General features: G+C 39.1%; 1 long non-coding RNA gene across 1 annotated transcript in view; it reads left to right on the top strand.

The window, feature by feature from the left end:
* Positions 1-12,788, top strand: part of LOC134479730 (uncharacterized) — a 291,954-nt gene extending 279,166 nt beyond the window's left edge. The window contains exons 4-5 of the long non-coding RNA XR_010053398.1: positions 9,767-9,869; positions 10,675-12,788. This is a non-coding gene — a long non-coding RNA (uncharacterized LOC134479730). The remainder of the gene's footprint in view (positions 1-9,766; positions 9,870-10,674) is intronic.
* The last annotated feature ends 4,573 nt before the right edge of the window (positions 12,789-17,361 follow it).

Below are 17,361 nucleotides of genomic sequence, written 5' to 3'. Positions count from 1 at the left end.
TAACCCTATTAAAAATGGGGTTCAGACTCCTCCATTGTTGGTGGGGTTGCAAACTGGTACAACCATTCTGGAAATCAGTCTGGAGGATCCTCAGAAAATTGGACATTGAACTGCCTGAGGATCCAGCTATACCTCTCTTGGGCATATACCCAAAAGATGCCCCAACATATAAAAAAGACACGTGCTGCACTATGTTCATTGCAGCCTTATTTATAATAGCCAGAAGCTGGAAAGAACCCAGATGCCCTTCAACAGAGGAATGGATACAGAAAATGTGGTACATCTACACAATGGAATATTACTCAGCTATCAAAAACAACGGCTTTATGAAATTCGTAGGCAAATGGTTGGAACTGGAAAACATCATCATGAGTGAGCTAACCCAATCACAGAAAGACATACATGGTATGCACTCATTGATAAGTGGCTATTAGCCCAAATGCTTGAATTACCCTAGATGCCTAGAACAAATGAAACTCAAGACGGATGATCAAAACGTGAATGCTTCACTCCTTCTTCAAAAGGGGAACAAGAATACCCTTGGCAGGGAAGAGAGAGGCAAAGATTAAAACAGAGACTGAAGGAACACCCATTCAGAGCCTGCCCCACATGTGGCCCATACATATACAGCCACCCAATTAGACAAGATGGATGAAGCAAAGAAGTGCAGACCGACAGGAGCCGGATGTAGATCGCTCCTGAGAGACACAGCCAGAATACAGCAAATACAGAGGCGAATACCAGCAGCATACCACTGAACTGAGAATAGAACCCCCGTTGAAGGAATCAGAGAAAGAACTGGAAGAGCTTGAAGGGGCTCAAGACCCCATATGTACAACAATGCCAAGCAACCAGAGCTTCCAGGGACTAAGCCACTAACTAAAGACTATACATGGACTGACCCTGGACTCTGACCTCATAGGTAGCAATGAATATCCTAGTAAGAGCACCAGTGGAAGGGGAAGCCCTGGGTCCTGCTAAGACTGAACCCCCAGTGAACTAGACTGGTGGGGGGAGGGCGGCAATGGGGGGAGGGTTGGGAGGGGAACACCCATAAGGAAGGGGAGGGGGGAGGGGGATGTTTGCCCGGATACCGGGAAAGGGAATAACACTCGAAATGTATATAAAAAATACTCAAGTTAATAAAAAAAATGGGGTTCAGAGCTAAACAAAGAATTCACAGCTGAGGAATGCTGAATGGCGGAGAAACACCTAAAGAAATGTTCAACATCTTTAGTCATAAGGGAAATGCAAATCAAAACAACCCTGAGATTTCACCTCACACCAGTGAGAATGGCTAAGACCAAAAACTCAGGTGACAGCAAATGCTGCCGAAGATGTGGAGAAAGAGGAACACTCCTCCATTGTTGGTGGGATTTCAGACTGGTACAACCATTCTGGAAACCAGTCTGGAGGTTCCTCAGAAAGTTGGACATTGAACTACCTGAGGACCCAGCTAGACCTCTCTTGGGCATATACCCAAAAGACTCCCCAACATATAACAAAGACACATGCTCCACTATGTTCATAACAGCCTTATTTATAATAGCCAGAAGCTGGAAAGAACCCAGATGCCCTTCAACAGAGGAATGGATACAGAAAATGTGGTACATCTACACAATGGAATATTACTCAGCTATCAAAAACAATGACTTTATAAAATTCATAGGCAAATGGATGGAACTGGAAAATATCATCCTGAGTGAGGTAACCCAATCACAGAAAAACACACATGGTATGCACTCATTGATAAGTGGTTATTAGCCCAAATGCTTGAATTGCCCTAGATGCACAGAACACATGAAACTCAAGAGGGATGACCAAAATGCGAATGCTTCACTCTTTCTTTAAAAGGGGAACAAGAATATCCTTGGCAGGGAATAAGGAGGCAAAGTTTAGAACAGAGGCAGAAGGAACACCCATTCAGAGCCTGCCCCACATGTGGCCCATACATATACAGCCACCAAACTAGATAAGATGGATGAAGCAAAGAAGTGCAGGCAGACAGGAACCGGATGTAGATCTCTCCTGAGAGACACAGCCAGAATACAGCAAATACATACGCAAATGCCGTCATTAAACCACTGAACTGAGAACGGGACCCTCGTTGAAAGAATCAGAGAAAGGACTGGAAGAGCTTCAAGGGGCTCGAGACCCCATATGAACAACAGTGCCAACCAACCAGAGCTTCCAGGACTAAGCCACTACCCAAAGACTATACATGGACTGACCCTGGGCTCCAACTATATACGCGGTAATGGATAGCCTAGTAAGAGCACCAGTGGAAGGGGAAGCCCTTGGTCCTGCCAAGACTGAATCCCCAGTGAATGTGATTGTTGGGGGGAGGGTGGTAATTGGGGAGGATGGGGAGGGGAACACCCATATAGAAGGGGAGGGGAGGGGTCAAGGGGATGTTGGCCCAGAAACCGGGAAGGGAATCACAATTGAAATGTAAATAAGAAATGGTCAAGTTAATAAAGATGAAAAAAATAAAAAATAAAATAAAAAACCTTCATAGTACAAGCATCCCCAGTGTCACATGAATATGTTTATGTTAAAATAATTTCCTCTTTTTATGTAATCAAACATGACCAGGTATTCTGTATTATTACATGCAAAATTTTAACACCTCAGTTAACACCGTTTAAAACACCCTTGTTTTAAATTTTTTGATTGTTATTTAGTTAGCTGTTTTTTCTCTCAAGAAGTATCCAGTATAGATGTTACATAGACTATAATGTGTTTCAATAATTTGATTGAAGTTCAGCATATACACTGTGCTCAAGAAAAGTTGAAGATAATTTCATTTCTGTTCCCAGATTTAATAAGTATCACAAAATCTGAAAAAAAATATAATTTCAATGTCCATGAACAGTTAATTCATAGACATACAATGAGCAAAGATTCCATTTCCTCACTGTTGAGAGCATGAAGCTACCCAGTTTTTCCCCAAGACTTGGCACATGGGACATTTACATGACATCCAAGTAATTCCCAAACTGAAGATGTATATAGTTGTAGGGACACTAAGACATATCTTTTTACAGTTTTCATTGAGAAGCAATGAGTAAGGAAACTCTTACATGAGATTTTTTTCTCCCCTTGATACCTTTCTCCAGTTATTTAAGGTACATAAATGATAGCACACCCAGAAATGTAAATACCCCAAAGAAATACCCTTTATTGTAGGGAACAAACAGAACCAGAAGATATAAGGCAGAGTTATATATGGATAGCTGTGCCTATGATCGTGGTTATAATTCTAGAAAACACTATTCTTCGACTTGTGATCAGCCCCTTGGCCCTGTTCATTACCTCCTCCCCCGCCCCTCCCCCCCCCCATAGTAGCATTCAGTTCATTGCTTTGGTTACTCTTCCTAGGATGGGTCATGCAATATTCTAAGGCATGGCAAAGAAAAACTAGTAAGTCTGTTTTGAGGAAACTCCTTGTAGAGAGACATAGTTGGATTCATTCAGACTTCAGTGCTCCCCAAGTGTATAGCTACATTGCTGATAGTAATCAACTCTAGGAGAAATAAAGTTAAAAATTAAATCTCATGTGAGGGTATAATTGAGAGTGGGAGGAAATTTTTAGCCCTTCATCCGTTATTTTTACTTTGCATGGATTCTCCATCAAATGACAAAGGTCCAGAAAGCAAGAATTTTACTTGTAGTCAATACCATTAGAGCTATTTTGCTACAAATCAGTCACTAAATTAAAATGATGTGCATGAGTGAACCAAGGAACGCTTAGTCCAACATCCGGGTTAGTTCATTTTACTGCAAATTAGATTTGAGAAAATGGGCTGAGAAGGGTTGGTCTGAAGCTATTGAGGTCCTAACTCAGGATGGCATACTGTTCTCTGCGGGTTTTTCCACAGTGGTCATATCATCATTGCAAGAGTTCCTTTTTAGGGAATAATTAAAGAAAGCCTTGAAAATATTATTCCATTTCTTAAATATCACTCCTAACATTATCTTGACTAGTATCATTATTTTTTGATGCTGAAATACATTTTCTCTTTTGCTTATTTAACAATATACAAATAAAAGCCACTGCAAGTGGTAACATTATTAGATATGGTTATTAATACCTGGTTTAATTTTACCACTATCATTTTAAGGTATTCTATTCTATACATGTGAACAGTAATTCCAGAAGTGCTATCACGCAAATGGCTGTTACTCTCTGTGGAGGCCCATTCATCACTAGTCTTATAAATAGGTCTTGAGTCTATTTCTGAACTGTTAACGATAGCTTTGAAAAAATAGTCTGATTTGCCTCTTGATAGCATGTATTTTCAATGGTAAGAAAAAGAAAACTCTGGAAATGTTAATTCTCTGAAAAAAATCAGAGAATATTGAAGTCAAACACTTAACTCTACCATATGAGATGGAGTCAGGTGTGTTTATTAACTAGGTTCATGTTCCCAAAGGTCAATGGAATGCTCAGTTTGTTCAGTGTTGCTATTTATGCATAGTGCCTGTGAATAGATATTGTATTAGCAGTTGGCAAATTATCTTTCTAGCTTCATTATTACTTTACTTCTCGTTTAAGGACTATTCATTATCTACTTGATAAGAATGTCCAGTCACATAAGCAAATTAAACTGATGAGTTAACTAGAATAAGTCCTCACATTGCTTTAGTAATGAAGTAGTCTCTAAAACTCCAAATCTCAAACCTTCAAAATTCCAACCCCTGCTAAAAAAAAAAAAAAAAAAAAAAAACAAAAAACAAAACAAAACAAAAAAAAACCCAATGAAGTTATGCAGGAAACAACCACACTGCACAGGTTTGCACTGTTATAAGAGGTGTGTGTTCGTGAAGATTGGTGGAGACCCTGAGATCAAGTTTAAGTTTCCTCTTTCTGTCTAGAGCAGTGTGAGCGGAGAGACAACCTGTTCCAGTGTGATTTAGTTTTCTACTTTGTGAAGTAAAACTATGACTGAAAGTCAGCAACTATTGAAAAGATATTCAATAATTTGTATAAATTGTCTGACTTTTGTGGTTTTCTCCAAATGATAAAAGTTGCTGAAATACCTTAATCATTGTAACTTTTTACCATAACCATTTTACTGAAATTAATTGTAATAATTAAACATAGTTGCTGTGTGATATACCCATTCAAAGTATATGTCTTGGTAGTAGAGAATATGTTGCCAAGGACAAACATGTAAGCAAATACCCAAACATTGTGTGTAACTATTGTTACAGTTTAGATTACTCTTCCCAGATATGCTAGGTTTGTCCCCTGCCTGTATGGTGAACTGTGTATAAGGCCTCAAGAGAAGATTGTAGATGATGGGAGGTCTACCCAGAGAGGATCAAAAAATGATGGTCCTTTTATATTCCTACTATATAGTCTTGCTCTGCCAGGCACACCAATCACATGAAATCATGAGGGATGATCTCTAAAACCATTGACTGCAATAACACTTTTCTTTCTTAAATTAGGTTACCCAAATTATTTCTTAGAGTACTTGAGAGTCATCAGTTGAAAGTCGAAGGAATAGAAAACACTTAAATGCCAAACTCACTGACGGACAGGTAACTAAAATGTGGTATAACAATAAAGTGGAGCTTCATACAGCAAGAGAAAGCAACAAGATGTTGATGTGTGTGAACAACCATTCTTCGTCTTTCACAAGCAGAGTTAAAGGAGCTGCGTTCAGAAGATGTCCTAAGTCCACGGAGATGAGAAATGCAATTGGCAGCCTGAAACACATAGAGAAGAGCCTAGTCCCCCTCAGGAGCTGTACAGGAGCTTAGCTGTAGCTAAGGCTCCACTGCCCATGGAACCAGGGCTTTGTCGGGAGAACATAAAATATAATATTTCAGCCAAATGTCATCAGTATTTATCTCAAAGTATCCTACATAATTATAAAATATTTTAGTCATTGTCATTAAAAATATAATACAGTAAAATCACACTTAGACTGAAGAAATTTACTTAAATAAATATTTACAACAGTATAATATAATGTAATATATAAACAAATATTTATAGTAAGTTTTAATATTCAAATAAAGTCCTAGCTCGTATATAGAATTACACATTATTTAAAGGATGAATTTTAATATTCACTTCAAAAATCCATTTTAAAATCTATCTTCAACAAAGCAAGTCAGGGAATTCAAAATCCATGCCAAAAAATGGCCATTTCTTAACATTTAAAAAATATTTGAAAACAGGGTAGAGAGATAGCCTTGAGGTTAAGGGTACCTGATGCATTTCTAGAGGATGAGTTCATTTCCCAGCATCCGTACCAGGCAGCTTATAGTCCTCTTGGATCCAACTATATATTCTAGATTCCCTAGGCACATATGCATGTGCATACACTACCATAAAAATTAAAAATATCATCCAAATAACTTTAATCCCAACACTCAGGAGGCAGAGGCAGAGGATCTCGGTATGTTTGAGGCCAAGTTGAGGCCAACTACAAAGCTAGTCCCAGGAAATCCAGGACTGTTACACAGAGAAAGCATGTCTTGAAAAACCAACCAACCAACCAAATAAATAAATAAATAAATAAATAAATAAATAAATAAATAAATAAATATTTTATGTAAATTGAGAAATCAATACACTTTTAGCAAAACCTTGTTTTTCAATCATGCAGACATCTCAAATATACTTGTGTGAAAATCAAATCCTAATGTGCTTCTTTGGGTTCCAAAAGATCATACCTTGCATATTTTTTTATTACACTACAGATTTGATTACCCTCCAACTGTTCCACATCCCATATCTCCTCCCTGCCCTGCTCCATCTCCACTAGGGTGTCCCCACCCCACCCACCCGACCAGACCTCTAAACTCCCTGGGACCTCCAGTCTCTTGAGGGTTAGGTGCATCTTCTCTGATTAAACCCAGACTAGGGAGTCCTCTGCTGTATCTGTGTTGTTGGCCTCATATCAGCTGGTGCATGCTGCCTTGTTGGTGCTCCAGTGTTGAAAGATCTCAGGGGTCCAGGTTAATTCAGACTGCTGATCTTCCTACAGGTTGGCCTTCCTCCTTAGCTTCCTCCAGCTTTCCCCTAATTCAACAACAGGGGTCAGTATCTTCCGTCATTGATTGGGTACAAATATCTGCATATGATTCTTTTAGCTGCTTGTTATGTCTTTTGGAGAGCAGTCATGATAGGTCCCATTTTGTGAGTGATCTATAGCCTCAGTAATGGTGTCAGGTCGTGGGTCCTCCCCTTGAGCTGGAACACACTTTAGATCTGCTGCTGAACCTTCTTTTCCTCATTCTCGTCTCCATTTCCATCCCTTCAGTTCTTTCAGACAGGAACAAATATGGACCAGAGTTTTGAGTGTAGAATAGCAACCCCATCCCTCACTTGATGCCTTGTCTTTCTGCTGGGGGTGGGCTCTACAAGTTCCTTCTCCCCACTGTAGGGCATTTCATCTAGGTACATCTCTTTGAGTCCTGAAAGCCTCTCACCTCCCAGGTCTCTGGTACATTCTGAAGGGTCCTCTCAACCTCCTGCCTCCTGAGGTTGCCTGTTTCCATTCTTTCTGCTGGTCCTCAGGGATTCAGTCCCCCCCCCCAATACCAGATCAAGTTCCCCTCTCCCCAACCCCATCCCCTTTCCCTCTCCTGTCTCTACCTCCCTCCCTCCCTCTCTCTGTCCCTCTATCCATCCATCCCTCCGTCACTCCCCCCTTGTGGTTGCTTTCTTTTCTCTCCCAAGTGGGACTGAGGCATCCTGACTTGGGCCCTTCAGCTTGTTGACCTTTCTGAGTTCTGTGGACTCTATCTTGGGAATTCTGTTCTTTCTTTCTTTCTTCCTTTCTTTCTTTCTTTCTTTCTTTCTTTCTTTCTTTCTTTCTTTCTTTCTCTCTCTCTCTCTCTCTTTCTCTCTTTCTCTCTTTCTTTTCTTTTCTTTTTTCTTTTTTTGCTAATATCCACTTATTAGTAAGTACGTACCTTGCATGTCCTTTTGGGTCTGAGTTACCTCACTCAGGGTGATATTTTCTAGTTCTATCCATTTATCTGAAAAACTCAGGATGTCCTCATTCTTAATAGCTGAGTAGTATTCCATTCTGTAAATGAACCCACATTTTTTCTGTATCCATTCTTCTGTCCTGGGACATCTGGGTTGTTTCCACCTTTCATCTTTAAATAAAAATGTTTCCAAATATTGAATGAGTCAATTCATTTCACTAGAAACTTCTTTTCATACCCCTAGGCCATTTCCCTTCTCAATTAACAAAGCATGGAAACACCTGGAAGCCTTGGTAAATCCCTAAACCCACCTGCTGAGTCAGAATTTCTACTATGTAGGGAGGAAAATCTCTAGCTCTTTAAGCAAACATTGTTTTACACTCTTGCTCATGAACTCTTTGTGTTTGATGTTCCCATTTCACATCTGAGCTAAGATCTCAGTGAGGGACTTTTCTCTACTAAGAAATAACCATTCATGAGTAATCAGATGCAATATTTAAACTTTCACTAAAGTCACTGGGAAGAAAAACTTCCCACAACACATCTCTAAAGAGGTTGATTTTCAACAAGATGGCTGGTAGGAAGGAGAATCACTATGAAATAGTAGACAAAGTATGAGTTGAGAGATTTCATTCAAAATCACCTTTGGCCAATTTCCTAATTGTATACCTCTTCTTTCAGGTTTCACAAAAGAACAGGATTGATTGAATGTGTGCCTGTGTGTGTGTGTGTGTGTGTGTGTGTGTGTGTGTGTGTGTGTGTACAAACATAGGATGTTTTCTTTCTCATGTTTGTTTGTGTGTTTTAAAAAGGAAATTAGAAAATATTCTATAATGTTATGAAAAGAAGTGTATTAGATTAACTTACATGACAGGGGTTATAGGCTACCATCATCATCTGTATACTGGAGAGGAAAAGGGCCTCTGGATGCTTATCCTGTGAACCTGAATGCTTGTTCAATACCAGCATGATACTGAAATCCAGGAATTCTCCATGGATAGTCCTTATTAGAGAACCAAGAAACTGTGTCCTGACATCATCAGAGGATATGACATCATCAGAGAATGTGACATCATCAGAGAAAGTTGGCAACAATGGCTACAGACATATCCATGCAGGGTCTAGGGGCAGGAGAGTTAAGCAGGCAGGCAAACTGATGTTTCTCAGACCACTTTGTATCCAGGCTATTATTTAGAAGGTGCCACTTGCTTTGAAAGTGTGTCTTTAAAAAAAAAAAGAAAGTGTGTCTTGCCCTTTCAATTAATCATCTTTAGAAATGTCTCTGGTATTATGGGAGCAGGACATCCCATAAGCCTAAATCCTGTCTAGGCAGCAGGAAAAACTAAGCATCATAAGCAATTAACTTCCACAGGTTCAGTGTTCAAGTTTTGTAAGTAGGTTAAGCGATGTACCTCTGTGATAAGGTTCTTCTAGACATGAAAGCCATTCATCCAATAAATACTTTTAGATCACCTATTATAGTCTAGGCAGTATTACAGATACTTAGAATAAAATCAAACCAAAAGTATAAAAGTGGTTGATGTTTCCATTCCCATTTTACATCATTGTAACACAGAAAATCTTATAATAAGTGAAGTGTGTACAGCATATTAAATGTCAGTTGTAGGAGAGGAAAAACTCCAGCCAGGTAAAAGTAAGCATGCTCTGTTGACAAAAGTATTAACAAGGTGTCTTTGAGAGCCAAAGCAGAAGACATAAGCAAATACTATAATAAAGGACAAAAAAATAGCTTATCTTCAGCTTGGTATGGAACAGTACTCCTGTCACTTCAATATACCATTGATTCCAGGAAAAAGCAGCAACCAGAAGACCACTGTGTGAACAAAACACTCTGAAGGATGAACTGGGGAGGTTCTACTTTCTGGTTTGGTTTGGTGAAAAGTCATTTCAAGGTGAGACACATACATTTCATATAATGCTCCTCCTGTGTTTTATCAGTCAGTGAGTGCTCCATGCTCAGAGTCATCCTCTGGTATTTCTATAGAGAACAAGAAGAAATCTTGAACATTCACAGACCCAGGCTCCCTACTCCTACACACTGTCACCACTGCCTCTGTTGACACTGAGGTTCTAGCATCAAGATACCATTAGTATAAAAAATTTACACATTTTAGTGAGCTGATGTCTAATGACTGCTGTGTTGCTGCTCTGGCTATGAACTGTGAGAGATTCTCCATGAAACAGAGCATCATGTGGCTTTCCTCTCTCTTTTAAGACACTGAGAAGAAGAGCTGAAAAAAGCAAAAACTTGATAGTATAATCAGAGTGACTTGAATTGTCACTAACAGGCCTGAGTGTATACCTTAAAAATACATAGACATTTGAATAATTGAAGTTTCTTCCAGAAATTTGGATATGATGGGCCTAGACAGGGCCTGGAATCTGGTGGTCTCAGAATATGTTACTCTTCTAGCAAGGCAGGTTGCTCAGAATAAAATTCAAAGTCAAGGAATACCAGTGGCAGAAGTCAACTTGAACTTGTTAAATGTTAATGATCTATGTAAGTAATACTCAAGAATTGGGATGTGTACAGCATTTTTTTTGCAAAATTCTAGGAGAAAAACTAAGATTGGGAGGATACCTTGATTGCATGGAAATGCAGTAATGATACTAATATAAATTATTCTGTAAATATCTTAAATAACTCCAATTATTGCCTTGCATGTATTTCATCATCCTGTTTTGTTCTTATTAAAGGAGTAAAAGTTGAGTACAATATTTCTGGAGATACTTCCTCAAAACAGATGAATAGAATAATACCGTTTCTCTTCAAGACATCTGTGTTCTGATCTTGGCGAGCTGTGAGTAAAATATGTCATCTTTTATCTCATGGATGCAATTTGGTTACAAATATGAAGATGTCAAACTTGAGAATCCTAAAAGGTAAAACGAGAATGATAGAATCAGAGTCATGAATGTTAGACTTTGAGAACAGAAAGAAACTAAGACAGTGGTGGTTTCTGCTTTCTGGGGGCGAAAATGACAAGGAAACAGATTCTCCACTGAAGCCTTTGAAAAGTGCACTCCTGAATATTCTTAAATCTGGACTCACTCAGTCTCACTCAGTTCAATGAGTGTGCCTTCTCCCAGAACTTCTTCCCATCCTATTTCCTGGCTCCCAGCTCCCTTATATAAATCTCTTCCTCCCAAAGGCTAGGCTTGAGGTTAGGTATGGTAATTCCCCCAGAAGTTGAGGATAGTTTTCCTTTTCCTGTGTTTTTTGTTATTCCAAATGAATTTGCACATTTCTCTTTCTAACTCTGTGAAGAATTGACTTAGGATTGTGATGGGATTACATTGTGTCTGTAGATTGATTTTGACAAGATGGCCATTTTTACTATATTAATCCTGCCAATCCATGAGCATGGGACATCTTTCAATCTTCCAAGATCTTCAATTTCTTTCTTCAGAGACTTGAAGTTCTTGTCATACAGACCTTTCACTTGCTTGGTTAGAGTTACACCGAGGTCTTTTATATTATTTGTGACTATTGTGAAGGGTGTTGTTTCCCTAATTTCTTTCTCAGCCTCCTTATCCTTTGAGTAGAGGAAGGCTACTGACTTGTTTCAGTTAATTTTTTATCCATCCACTTTAATGAAGTTATCAGGTTTAGAAGTTCTCTGGTGGAATTGTTGGGGTCACTTAAGAATACTGTCATCTACAAATAGTGATATTTTGACTTCTTCCTTTGCAATTTATGCAACTACTCTAGAAATCAGTTTGAAGGTTCCTCAGAAAATTGGACATAGTACTACCTGAAGACTCGACTATACCACTACTGGGCATATACCCAAAAAATGCTCCAACATATATCAAGGACACAAGCTCCACTATGTTCATAGCAGCCTTATTTATATAGCCAGAAGCTGGAAAGAACCCAGATGTCCTTCAATAGAGGAATGGGTAAAGAAAATGTGGTATATCTACACAATGGAGTACTACTCAGCTATTGAAAACAATGACTTCATGAAATTCAAAGGCAGATGGATGGAACTCGAAAATATCCTGAGTGAGGTAACCCAATTACAAAAGAATATACTTGGTATGCACTCACTAATAAGCTAATATTAGCCCAAATCTCAAAATACCCAAGATACAATTCACAAACCACATGAAGCTCAAGAAGCAAGACCAAAGTGTGGATGCTTCGGACCTTAGAATACTCAATGGAGGAAATATAGAGAAAAAGTGTGGAGCAGAATCTGAAGGAAAGGTCATCTAGAGACTGTCCCACTTGGGAGATTCATCCCATATACAGACACCTAACCCAGACAGTATTGCAGATGCAAAAAAGTGCATGCTGACAGGAGCCTGATATAGCTGTCTCCTGAGAGATTTTGCCAGAGCATGCATGACTAATACAGAGACGAATGCTCACAGCCAACCTTTGGACTGAGAACGGGGTCCCCAGTGGAGGAGTTAAAGACCGATGTAGCTGAAGGGGTTTGCAACCCTATAGAAAAAACAACAATATCAACCAACCAGACCTTCCCAGAGCTCCTAGAGACTAAACCACCATCCCAAGAGTATTCAGAGATGAACCTATGACTCCAGCTGCATATGTAGGAGAGGATAGCAGTGTCAGGCATCAATGGGAGGAGAGGCCCTTGGTCCTGTCAAGACTTGATGCCCCAGTGCAGGCGAATGTCAGGGTGAGGAGCTGGGAGGAAGTGGATGTGTGGGTAAGGGAACAGGCTCATAAAAGCAGGGGGAGGGGAGATGGAATGGTGGGTTTTTGGAGGGGAAACTGGGAAAGGGATAACATTTAAAATGTAAGTTTAAAAATCCAATAAAAGAGAGGAAAAAATAAATAGACTGGGTTTCACTCTCTTCCTAGTCTTTGTAGACAGTCTCAAAGTATGGTTTCAATGGCACTATTCAGTTCAGAACGTACCAGGAAACAAATACTGAGTGGCGACCTTAGATTTTCAGTCCATGCTGATCTCATATAGGTATTCAGTGTTCTCAGAGCTCAATAGTCCTGTTCTTGAACTTGGTTGTAGAGTAGAATTCCATGAAGAGATTTCAAATATGTTACTGCTTAAGCTCTAATTCAAACACTTAAATCAGTAACTTAGACTGTTAGATAGGGCAACTTCTATTTAATGGCTTCTCTATCCTAAGCAAATCATCTCTTGCTAAAATATGCAAGGTCTGTGCTATAATCACACAACCAGGTGATGCCAACAATCAGCTGAATGGCAGAGTGATATAATGTCTGTTTCTTTGCTCTGAAATTCCTTGGTTTGCCAGAATTCCAGCAAGAATTTTGCCAGGAAGCTTGTATTAAAAGAAGAGAGGTATTATTGCATTTAACAGGAATTGTGTCATGCCTAGAAAATAACATTCATCCTCACATGCATCCTACAATATGCAATCTATTATTTCATAGAGACTTCTATAAGATGACCTGAGCACCTTTAAAGGTTGAGAATCATAGCAAACTCCCCAAGGCATTGAGAATGACTTGATTTCCCCTAATCAGTTGGAAACCCAAGGTTCTAAACTCCTGTAAAAAGATGTGAAGATCCACATTAAAACATGTTTTTTTAAAAAAAATTTTAAGATAAAAAGATTTAGTAAATAAAGAGCATTTTATTAGAGTTAGTAAGCTTAAGATAAAATTAAAAATAGGTACCACAGGGGAATTCATTGGGAAAATAATGTATTTAGTGAAGTATTCCTGATTGTTTTTATTTACACAGTAAAAACAATTTTTTTGATGCTGCAAGGATCCAGCCAATAATTGGACTGTAGGATAAATGAAGTCTAAATGCTATTTGTAAAGAAGGAAAGCATTAAATCCTGGCCTGTTAGGAGTGAGACCATAGTCATTCCAGAGAAGGTGAACAGACTAAGGGAAGATACAGAAGAGTGAGGAATGAACAAGATAGATTGATCAGGACCTGCATTCTTCCTTTCTATTGGCTCTTAGAGACAAGTAACAGGATTGTATTAATGCATTGTGAAGTCTTACCTTTCTAAGAGGAGAAGAAACAGTCATGGCTGAGGTGAGTTCAAGAGAACAAGGCCCTGAGGGCTGGCCAATTGGATCTAAGAGCAACCCAGATGAAACACAGTAATAACTCGGGTCACCAAGTGGAAAGTAGATTTTAATAGTGTAGACTGTATACATCTGCCAAGCTCTAAATATAAAGTTTGTGTGTGTCTTTTATCTGAGAACCAAATGATCAATTGGGCCAGGATTAAATTAATTTCTACAACATCTATAGTCAAGAATACCAGCTTTGCAATGAACTATGTAGCTGAACTCAGAAAGGACTCATTGAACAAGAATGTTCATCTTAACTTCCTGTTTTCTTCTTTAAAAAATGTGTTCTGATTTTCATGCTGTATAAAAAATCCACACTTTGTACACACCGTATCATTCTCCACTTGTCAGTATCATTTCCTTTGGCTATTGGGGTTATTATCAAGGACGATCAATGCTTGTACAGATTTCTCTGGAAGCAGAGGAAGATGGTGTTTGTTTTCACCTCAAAGGCAAAACAGCAAAGACTCGGGCCCTATCTAAACTTTTCCTCATGTAAGTCAGATTTTTGATCAGTGTTGAACTTTCACAATCTGATACAAACGAGAAGACATAGGAGCCGGCGAGTTGTTCTCCCTGCTTACTCATCTCAGCTATTCCATTGCCAGTCTGCCTTAGCAGGACATAAGTACCATTTCCCCTCATGCTGGAGACTTTGACAATTGGTCTGTTGGTCAACTGATGCTTTTAATGATGTGTGATTCTCTAATATGTGAAATAACACCAGTAATCGGATGTAGAATCAACACAGTATTAGAAAGGTCTAAGTAAGTAAAGATTATGTGTGCATTATTTTTGTTGGCATTAGCTTATTAGGTGCTTGTAATAGGCACTTCCATGAAGTGTACTGCAGGCACAATGAGAATTCTTAGATTTTTGTGTACTGCAGACATAATGAGAAGGCTTGCTACATCACAGATGGCTCTGCTACACTCCAAGAATATCTAATTCGGCTCTGAGTCTGATTGTTTCCATTTATGTTTGTAGTGTGTTTCTAAGCCATGCATAAGCTTTTTACCTGGATACTGAAGCCACAGCTATTGACCTGGCATTACTGCTCTAACCATGGCTTCGAATCTCCTTGTTAAAGACAGTGTGCCCCTCTCTCAGTTCACAGGTCATAAACATACAGGCCCATACTTATACTTATGGTTCTTACTGGAAATTTCTCATAGCCTCTGTGAATAATTTTACCCAAGGTTATAGAATTTAGTGAAAATATACAGTAAATAACTGCAGGGCAATTTTGCCAGTCGTGAGCAACATCGACAAATTACGATGTTCTACTAGGACACAGTGCAGAAACCTCCTCGTTTGTTGCATCGCTAAGAAAATACCCTTTGGTCCATGCATCCATCAAGAAGGTGCAATGGGAAGGCCATGACTCAGTTTTGGATAATTTGGTATATTTTCAGCTTTGACTACCCAACATCTCTATATACCCGTGCTATGTGTTCTACAGTAGCTGGCGCTCCGTTAAAAAGACTCTTCTGATGCAAATGGAAGGTAGCACAAATGGTCTATGTGATGTCAACAGTAGAGTACCTTTGCAGGAACCAAAGACAAAACGAAATCCCTTCTAAGGAATTTATGGGACTATCCTACCCTGGCACTTTCTGGCACTGGGGAAGCAGTCAAGGTAAGATGGCACAGAAAAAGTGCCTGCATGATGAGCTGTAGGATTTACATGTGCATACAACTCACAGCCTTGTGGCTTGTCCTTGCCGCTCCAGGCAGTGAAGCCCTCTGACTCATTAGAGTTACAGAAAGTGAGAGAAGCTGCAGTCTCTCAAATAAAAAGAAATACGCTTGGTACATGTATGGTATGTGAAGGGAAAAAACCATCTGAAAACCAAATTCAGGATGCACAGATGAATTCACATCCAACTGGTATTTTCTGCAAGTCACTTATCTGTAAAGGTATTTTAAAAAAGAATATTTGATACAGTGCCTAATACTTAATTACAAGTAAGTGAAATTTGATAGTAGAAATAAACTATCATAAGAAAAAGCACAACCATATAAAAAATTATAAAGTTAAAAATAAAGACAGTTCCCTCTTAGGAGTCCTGTATTAAGTATCAGTCAAATATTAAGTTTATCAGTCATATAAGGAAATGCTTTACTTAGAAACTATTATCTTGGCATTATTATCATTAGCTTTTAATTTATTTATTTATTTATTTATTCTTCTAACATCCTGACCATGTTTGTCCCCTTTCCTCCACTCCTTCCAGTGCTCTCTCCACTTCCCCTTTCCCCCAGACCCACTCTTCCTTCATTTCCCTTCAGAAAAGAGCAAACTTCACAGGGATATCAACCAAACATAGCGTAACAAGTTACAATAAAACTAGGCACAAACCCTCATATCAAGGCTGGACTAGGCAACCTAGTGGAAGTAATAGGGTCCCAAGAGCAGGCAAAAGAGTCAGCAACAACCCCACTCCAACTGCTGGGAGTCTCACAAGAGCACCAAGCTACACAACCATGACATAGACACAGAGGACCTAGTGCAGACCCACGTAGGCTCTGTGACTTTTCACTTCAGTCTCTGTGAGGCCCCATGAGTCCTGCTTAGTTAATAGACTTTGGGTTGTGTTCTCCTGGTGTCTTCAAATGAATCCTCTGGTTCCTACGATACTTCCTTCCCATCTTTCTCAGGTTTCTCTGGCTCCTAATGTTTGGCCTGTGGGTCTCTGTATATGTTCCCATCAGTTGCTGAAGGGAGCCTCTCTGATAATGATTGGGTTAGGCATTGATCTATGTGTATTACAGTTTATGCATCTACACATGTGTTTTTTGCAGATAAGATGATGTGCCAAGTCTGCAGATATAAAAGCAAAGTAAACTGACATGCACTAGAATTGGTGTTTGCTGCACTATGGGACAATGTATAACCCCAGAATTTACTTGATCCCAACTAACTAATGAGAGTGGAATGAACTATACTGGAACTATTGCTTAGAAACTTCATAATTATTTGGCAGCAGGCAATGTTTGTAAATATCCATTATTGTTATTTCTTCATGTATTTTTACAAAGCTTGGAAACCTGAATTAGCTTCATTCAACAGATTGGACAGATTTCACTCACGTACAAGCACAATTATAAAAAGCATAGAACTTAAGCTTTAAGACTGAGACCTCACATTGTCTACCAAAGCACCTGGATGACCATTTTGAAAAGCAGCTACAAATTGTTCAACAAGCCTGAGGAAATGCATTCACAGGACTATGAGAAATTGGAATCAGTAGGCAGACAGTGGTGGCTCATGCCTTTAATCCCAGCACTCAGCAAGCAGGGAGATCATAGAGTTCTAGGTCATCATGATC

Source organism: Rattus norvegicus, chromosome 7, assembly GCF_036323735.1.
Source record: "Rattus norvegicus strain BN/NHsdMcwi chromosome 7, GRCr8, whole genome shotgun sequence".
NCBI lineage: Eukaryota > Metazoa > Chordata > Mammalia > Rodentia > Muridae > Rattus > Rattus norvegicus.
Note: the sequence above shows the minus strand (reverse complement) of the source record. Positions and strands in the feature narration are given on the sequence as shown.